The sequence below is a fragment of the Parus major genome, chromosome 17 (assembly GCF_001522545.3).
Source record: "Parus major isolate Abel chromosome 17, Parus_major1.1, whole genome shotgun sequence".
NCBI classification, from domain to species: domain Eukaryota; kingdom Metazoa; phylum Chordata; class Aves; order Passeriformes; family Paridae; genus Parus; species Parus major.
Genome location: NC_031785.1, coordinates 3,443,007 through 3,449,479, shown reverse-complemented (window position 1 = coordinate 3,449,479; position 6,473 = coordinate 3,443,007).

Sequence of the window (6,473 nt, the reverse complement as noted above, 5' to 3'; positions counted from 1 at the left end):
AGCTCAGCCCTGTGTCCCCAGAGTTCAGCCCTGTGTCCCCAAAGCTCAGCCCTGTGTCCCCAGAGCTCAGCCCTGTGTCCCCTGAGCTCAGCCCTGTGTCCCCAAAGCTCAGCCCTGTGTCCCCAAAGCTCAGCCCTGTGTCCCCAAAGCTCAGCCCTGTGTCCCCTGACCTCAGCCCTGTGTCCCCTGACCTCAGCCCTGTGTCCCCTGAGCTCAGCCCTGTGTCCCCTGAGCTCAGCTCTGTGTCCCCTGAGCTCAGCCCTGTGTCCCCTGAGCTCAGCCCTGTGTCCCCAGAGCTCAGCCCTGTGTCCCCAGAGCTCAGCCCTGTGTCCCCTGAGCTCAGCCCTGTGTCCCCAGAGCTCAGCCCTGTCCTGACAGACCCCTCACACGAGGCTTTTCCTGAACATTCCTTACTGCTTCCCCTCCACTGATTTCAGCACTATTAAAATGTTTTCCACCACCACCTCTCTCAATTACATGTTTTTAAAAAGTCATTAAAGAGAATTCCCCATGAAATTATTTTGATTTCCCGCCCCTCTGTCTACTTCCAAACTAATGAGATTAATTGAGAACTACAAACATTTTCCAAGGGCCCAAGGCAAACGCAATGGCAAACACATGTAACTCTTCCCAAGGACTGCATCCATCCTCCCTCTCCTTTCCAGCTCAGAGCATCCCTCCCGACATGGGGCTGCATTTGCACTCTCAGAAGGTGCTCAGGTTTGGAAACCTTTGATATTTTTTCCCCCCTCCTTTGAGGAAGGAAAAAGAAAATGCCTGAGGAATGAGAGCTGTCAGAGGCAATAATGTGAGATCTCACTTGTGGCTGCCAGGCAGAGGGGGGATTTTGAGGGGGTTTTTCTCTCTGGCGTGTGGTGTTAGCTGGGGAACTTCAAACAGGGAAACGAGGAGGAATTTAGGAAAGTTTTACCGCTTTCTCTCAGCCTCCAGGTAGGAAAAGAAAAATGAAATCTTCTAAACCCAATAACCTGCAAAGCAAAGCTGACAATTGCCCTGTTCTCCTCCCAGGCGTTTGTCTGCTCCTGGTGTTTGATTCCTCCCATCCCAGGTTAATCAATAGGACAAATCTCCGGTGTCGCTCCTCTCCTGGCCCCCACGGGCTCCTCCAGGATTGATGGCAGCAAACAGCCCTTCAGAGAGGGCTGAAACTCTCTGAATAAGGATAAATAAAGGGAACAATAGGAGAGATTTGTTACTCTGTGGTGGAGCAACCTCTCAGCATCACCTTCCCTCAGGTGCTGCTTTAAAATGGGGTGAAAGAGAACCTTAAAAAAAAACCAGTAAAGCCCCAAACCCTGCAGAATTCCACGGGATCACAAATACAAACACAGACAGATGTGAGGAAGATGGTGACAATGGTTTTGGAACTGGAGAAACTTTTATTAGCATGGAACTCCCTCACCCCCAAAGCCCAGTTTGTGTAAACACTGATGAGGGCAGGGGTAATTAAGGTGGAGAATGGATTTGCTCCTGTGCCATGAGGATTTTAGCCTCACTCACCATGGAATCATGGAATTTGGAGTGGAAAAGACCCTAAAGGTTTTCTTCCACCCCTCTGTCATGGACAGGGACACCCTCTCCTATATCAGGCTGTTCCAAGCCCCATCCAGCCTGGCCTTGCACACTTCCGTGGGCTCAGAGGTGCTTCCAACCCCTCTCCTTGCAGGACAAGGATGGATTTCCACGGGAGCAGAGAGAAGATGCTGTGAGATGTCCATGGAGGTGAATCATCCCCTTGGAAGGGGAACTGGGGAGTGCCCAGGAGAGCAAGGATCCTCACACCAGCGTGCTGCTGGCACTGGTGAGGGACCAGGACTGTGGTGGATCCTGTCCCCGTCCCCCTCTGACAAGTTAAAAACCTCCAGTTTATTAAAGACACATTCCTACCCTAATAAAAGATGAGTTGTCTGGTGGCAGGGAGGCTGCAGGATGTTATGGTTGGAATGTTCCTCAGCTCTTGTGTAATTCAGAGCCCCACCAGCTGTGGATCTGCAAGGAGCTGTTTTCCCCCACCCCAGACAGGCAGAGTTGATGTTTTTGTGATCTCCATGATGTCACCAGCTCTGCTTTGATGTGTGCAAGCCAGGGACCTCTGAGGCTCACAGCTCTGGGGGCAAATTTGTCTGAGCACTGCTTGGGAGATGACCCAGTGGGATGGAGGCCAGATTGATTGCTGGAGGGAAGAGGCTGATCCCTGTATCCATCCTCATCAGTGCATTAGGGCTGTGCTGAGCCAAAGGCACAAATAATAATAATAATAACAATAATAACAACAACAATAAATAATATCAATATTAATATTAATAATGATAATAATGATAACAATTATAATAATAATGATAATAATGGTAATAATAATGATAATAATAATGATGACAATGCTGCTGCTGCTGCTGCTGATGATGATAATAATAATAATAATAATAGTATGAAGTCACTTCCACGAAGTTTTCAATAATGGGGCAAAAAGACAGAATTTTTTCCCCATTTCACATGGGGATAATGGAAACACAGAGCAATGGAAGGTTTGACTTGGCAAAACAACACAGGATGGTCCCATGTGGGGGTGTGTGGGGAGCTGGACCTGGAGCAGATCCCTTCTGATCCCTCCTCTGTGCTCTCCCACAACCAAAGCCCAGATCTGCAGTGGTTTCCTTATGCAAATCTTCTCTTGGGCTGGCTGGGGACAAGGGACACTGCAGGGGCACGGTGGGCAGTGGTACAGCAGCCCTCAGGCTTTGTGGGACATGAATGAACCAGGATCTGCTGAGTCTTCTGCCTCCACAGCACAAACCAAACTCCTAAAACCACTGGAAAACACTTTGGTTTTGTTTTTTTGTGGCAGCCTCGCTCCCAGCACCACATTCCAGGCTGGACACTAAAAGTTCTCCCATGGCACAGCTCAGATGCTCCCTGGGGACTCCTGGTGCCTCTCCAGTGATCTGGATTTTCCAGGGACAGAAAGAGCTGGAGGCCAAATCCTGATTCAATGCCCATGACAATGAAATAAATGAATATATTTTATGCAGTCCCTCAGATGTGTCACCTCGGGGGTCCATGGGGGGACAGCTGGAGCCCGTCCTTCCACCCAGGCTCAGGAGATCATTCCACTGGTGGCTCCTGAGGTGTTATCCTGGGTTAGATTAAAAACAGCCCTGTTTTTAATCTAACCCAGGCTGTAGGAACAGTATGTCCCCACCACTCCCACCCTGACCACTTGCTGGGACAAATACCTGTCCCAAACCTCCACAGGAACAGGTATTTCTGCAGGTATTTATCCTGCAAGCAGCCCAGAACTGGATTAAGATAAGGTGACAATGTGGAAATGCCTGTCAAGCCTACAAACCTGCAGGGCAAATTAAGCAATCATGTTCCCAGGACATACATAAAAATAAGTAAAAAAACGCTATTAATCCATAGCAACAAAAGGAGATGGCATGGCAACAGCAGCAACTGCAAAACAAAACAGCAATGAGAGGAGGGGAGAGGAGAGGGAAAAATCAAGCCCTGCTCTGGCCTTTTGGGGGTTTTTAGGTCAGGGGAGATGTTGCACCCCAGGTGGGGGAGGCAGAGCATGGTCTGGGTGCTGATGCCAGGGGGGTTCCTGAGCCTCTGCTCAGGCTGAGAAAGGTCCCAGATCCTGAGGGTTGGCAGCCGAGCAGGGCAGGGAGCTGAGGATACCAAATCCAATTTGTTTTGGTTTTTTCTTTCTTCTAAATTAAACCAAAACATCAACAGCAGCTCTTAATTATCCTACAAAGATGAGCTGCTCATGGCACTGCAGAGGAAAAAGAACCTTTTACTCCTTAGGACTGAAGTTCTGAGGACCTGCTGGATGAAACAACCCAGCCCAGGAGAGAGCAGCTCCTCAGGGGCAGCTGCTGTGCTCCCACCCCCCAAAGTGATGCTTTCAGCTCCCATGAGGGCAACATCCCTCCAGGAAACAAAACTGGGCTAAACTCAGCCTCAGAACACGGCTCCATCGCTGTTTTGAACCCAGGCAGAGCTGTGCTGTGGCTGTGGCTGCGTGGGAAGAGCGTGATGGAAATAAGCCCTAATGGGTGTTAATTTGGAGTGGGAAGTTTGTGAGTCAGGCAGGGGTGCAGGGGAGGAGTGGGCAGGAGCCAGGATGCCAAGCAGTGCTGAGCTCCTGCTGCCTGCTGAGAGGGGTTTTTTGTGCTCCTGGCAGGGTTGGGAGCGCCCAGTGGGGCTCAGAGGGTTTGGAAGGAGAAAGGGAGCTGCTGGGAGAAGGGATTGCATCCAGGCAGTTTGGCTTGATCAGAACCCACACTCTAGGGATGGTTGTTAAAAGGAGATTTGCCATGCTGTGAGAGCCAAAGCAAACACAGTGAAACTTAATTAAATGCCTGCCTGCTAAAATAATAATTTTCTTATGAATTGAGGAAGGTAAAATACAATGAGAGATGGACCCGATAAAGGAACTATAATTCTCCAGCAGAAGTACATGGGTAAAGAGCACAATAAAGCAGGTTTGCTGGTGGGGAAGGTATGACTTTTCCCTCATACAGATCCATTTGTGGGATGCTCTCCAGGGCTGTGCCAGCTGCTGAAGCCCTCACAGACTGCCTGTCTCCATCCCAAACCGTGGACACCCAATCCACTGCTGCTCCAAGAATGGTGGTGTCTGAATTCCCGACAGCAAATGGAAATATTAATGCTTGTCTAGAGCAGAGAGAAGGAAAGGGAAGAAAAAAAAAATTCTGAATGGCTGGAATTTTCATTCTGCTCTTGCTGGCACTGGGAAGAGGGGAGGCACCTCCTTGGGGTGGGGAACAAGGAACTTCTGCATGCTGAGAACTTGCTCAGTGTGGCTTTGGACAGGAAAAAATGTCAGCTGGAAGAAAGCCCTCCCAAGAAAGTGGTGACTGGTAAAATCATCATCATCCAGACAACCCAGGAGAATCATTTCAGGAGTAAAAGCTGGGAAAAAAAGAAAAAAAAATAATGAAAAAAGAGGTCTTGAACCATGCACCTGCAGGATGGGCTGCCCCCAAACAGGAGGAGTGAGTGCAATGTCTGCTCCTGCTCCCAAGTCTGCAAACTGCAGGCACAGAGGTCAGACAGAGATTCCTTCTGAAAGTGTCTCTCTGAATGTTATTTTCATTTAGAAAGAGAAAAAAAAGCTTAGGATGGAGGGGTGGATTTAATCTTTAAAGAGCTGGGAGTCTGCTGCCACTGCTGCTCTGAGCCCAGGGTGTTCAGCATCTCCAGCACCTCAGAAAGAGGAGGTTTCCAGCCCTCCCTGGTCTGGAATAGCACTAATAAAATACAGCAAAATGGAGAGAATAAGAAGAAATTTTGAATTTTTTCCTCTATTTTTGGTGGTTGGCCTCATCTCAGCACTGCTGGCTCCAGCCAATGCATTTGGCTGCTTGGGTTTGACTCAGGGTTTGTGGGTTCAGTACTTTTATATACCTCAAACCCATAGGGGAAGGGTTAGGCCAAACCCCTGGTTTTTCATTAGTTTAATAAATGTGATCATCTCCAAAAAGTTCAGTTTTTTAACCTACTCCAAATGCAGATATGCCTTCTTTCTCAATAAAGAAATCCCAACCCAGGGACTGAAAGACTGGATTTGGACCCTACTTTATTTGGCATTGACTCTTGTAGATACACTGAACATTACTTCATGGCTGAAATTAAAGGAATAAACCTGCTAATAAAATAAACTAATAACTTTTACCCTCTTTGTCTTTCTTTGGGAATCAGGAATGGCTTAGTCTGTACAATAATTATACTGTAAGCTTGGAAAAAAAAAAAAGGAAAAAAAAGTTCTTGACTCTTGCCATTCCCAGCCCTTCCCACCAAAGGGGGGGCAAAAACCCTTGGCAATAAATTAAAAACAGTTTTATTTACCTTGAACTACTCAGCCAAGAATGCACATTATTTAGGGACTGGAATAAAAAGCCATTCACTCTAGTTCAATTGGCCATTTAGTTCAATTTGTGTGTGTTACTGCAGGTAATTACTATGGTAATAATGTACTGTAATCTGTGCTGATTTGGAACTTGTCCTGTTTCTGTATTAATAATAAGTGCCATATATGTACTAATTACCAGTTTGTTACCATGGTTATTTGCGTAGATGCCATGTTAATGATACCCTGGAAACATAAAGCAATCACATTTTTGAATTAAATCTTTGTGGTCTCTTTAGTGCTAAAAGCCCAATTCACATAAAATAATGATGAAGAAAATGAGCTCATCGGGGCTGCCTCACCAGCGAGCTGATTAGCTGAGCTGCATAAATATATGGCTTTGCCATACTGAAAAATTAGAGCCTCCAAAACATTTTCCACGGTTGCTAAGTAACTCCCCAAAGATGACATCACTTACAGGAACACGCGGTGCCAGATCTGTCATGCACACGTATTTATAGAGCCCGCCGAGCGCGCGCCCGGCGCTGCCAGAGGTGTCAGGGGCTGGCTGCCA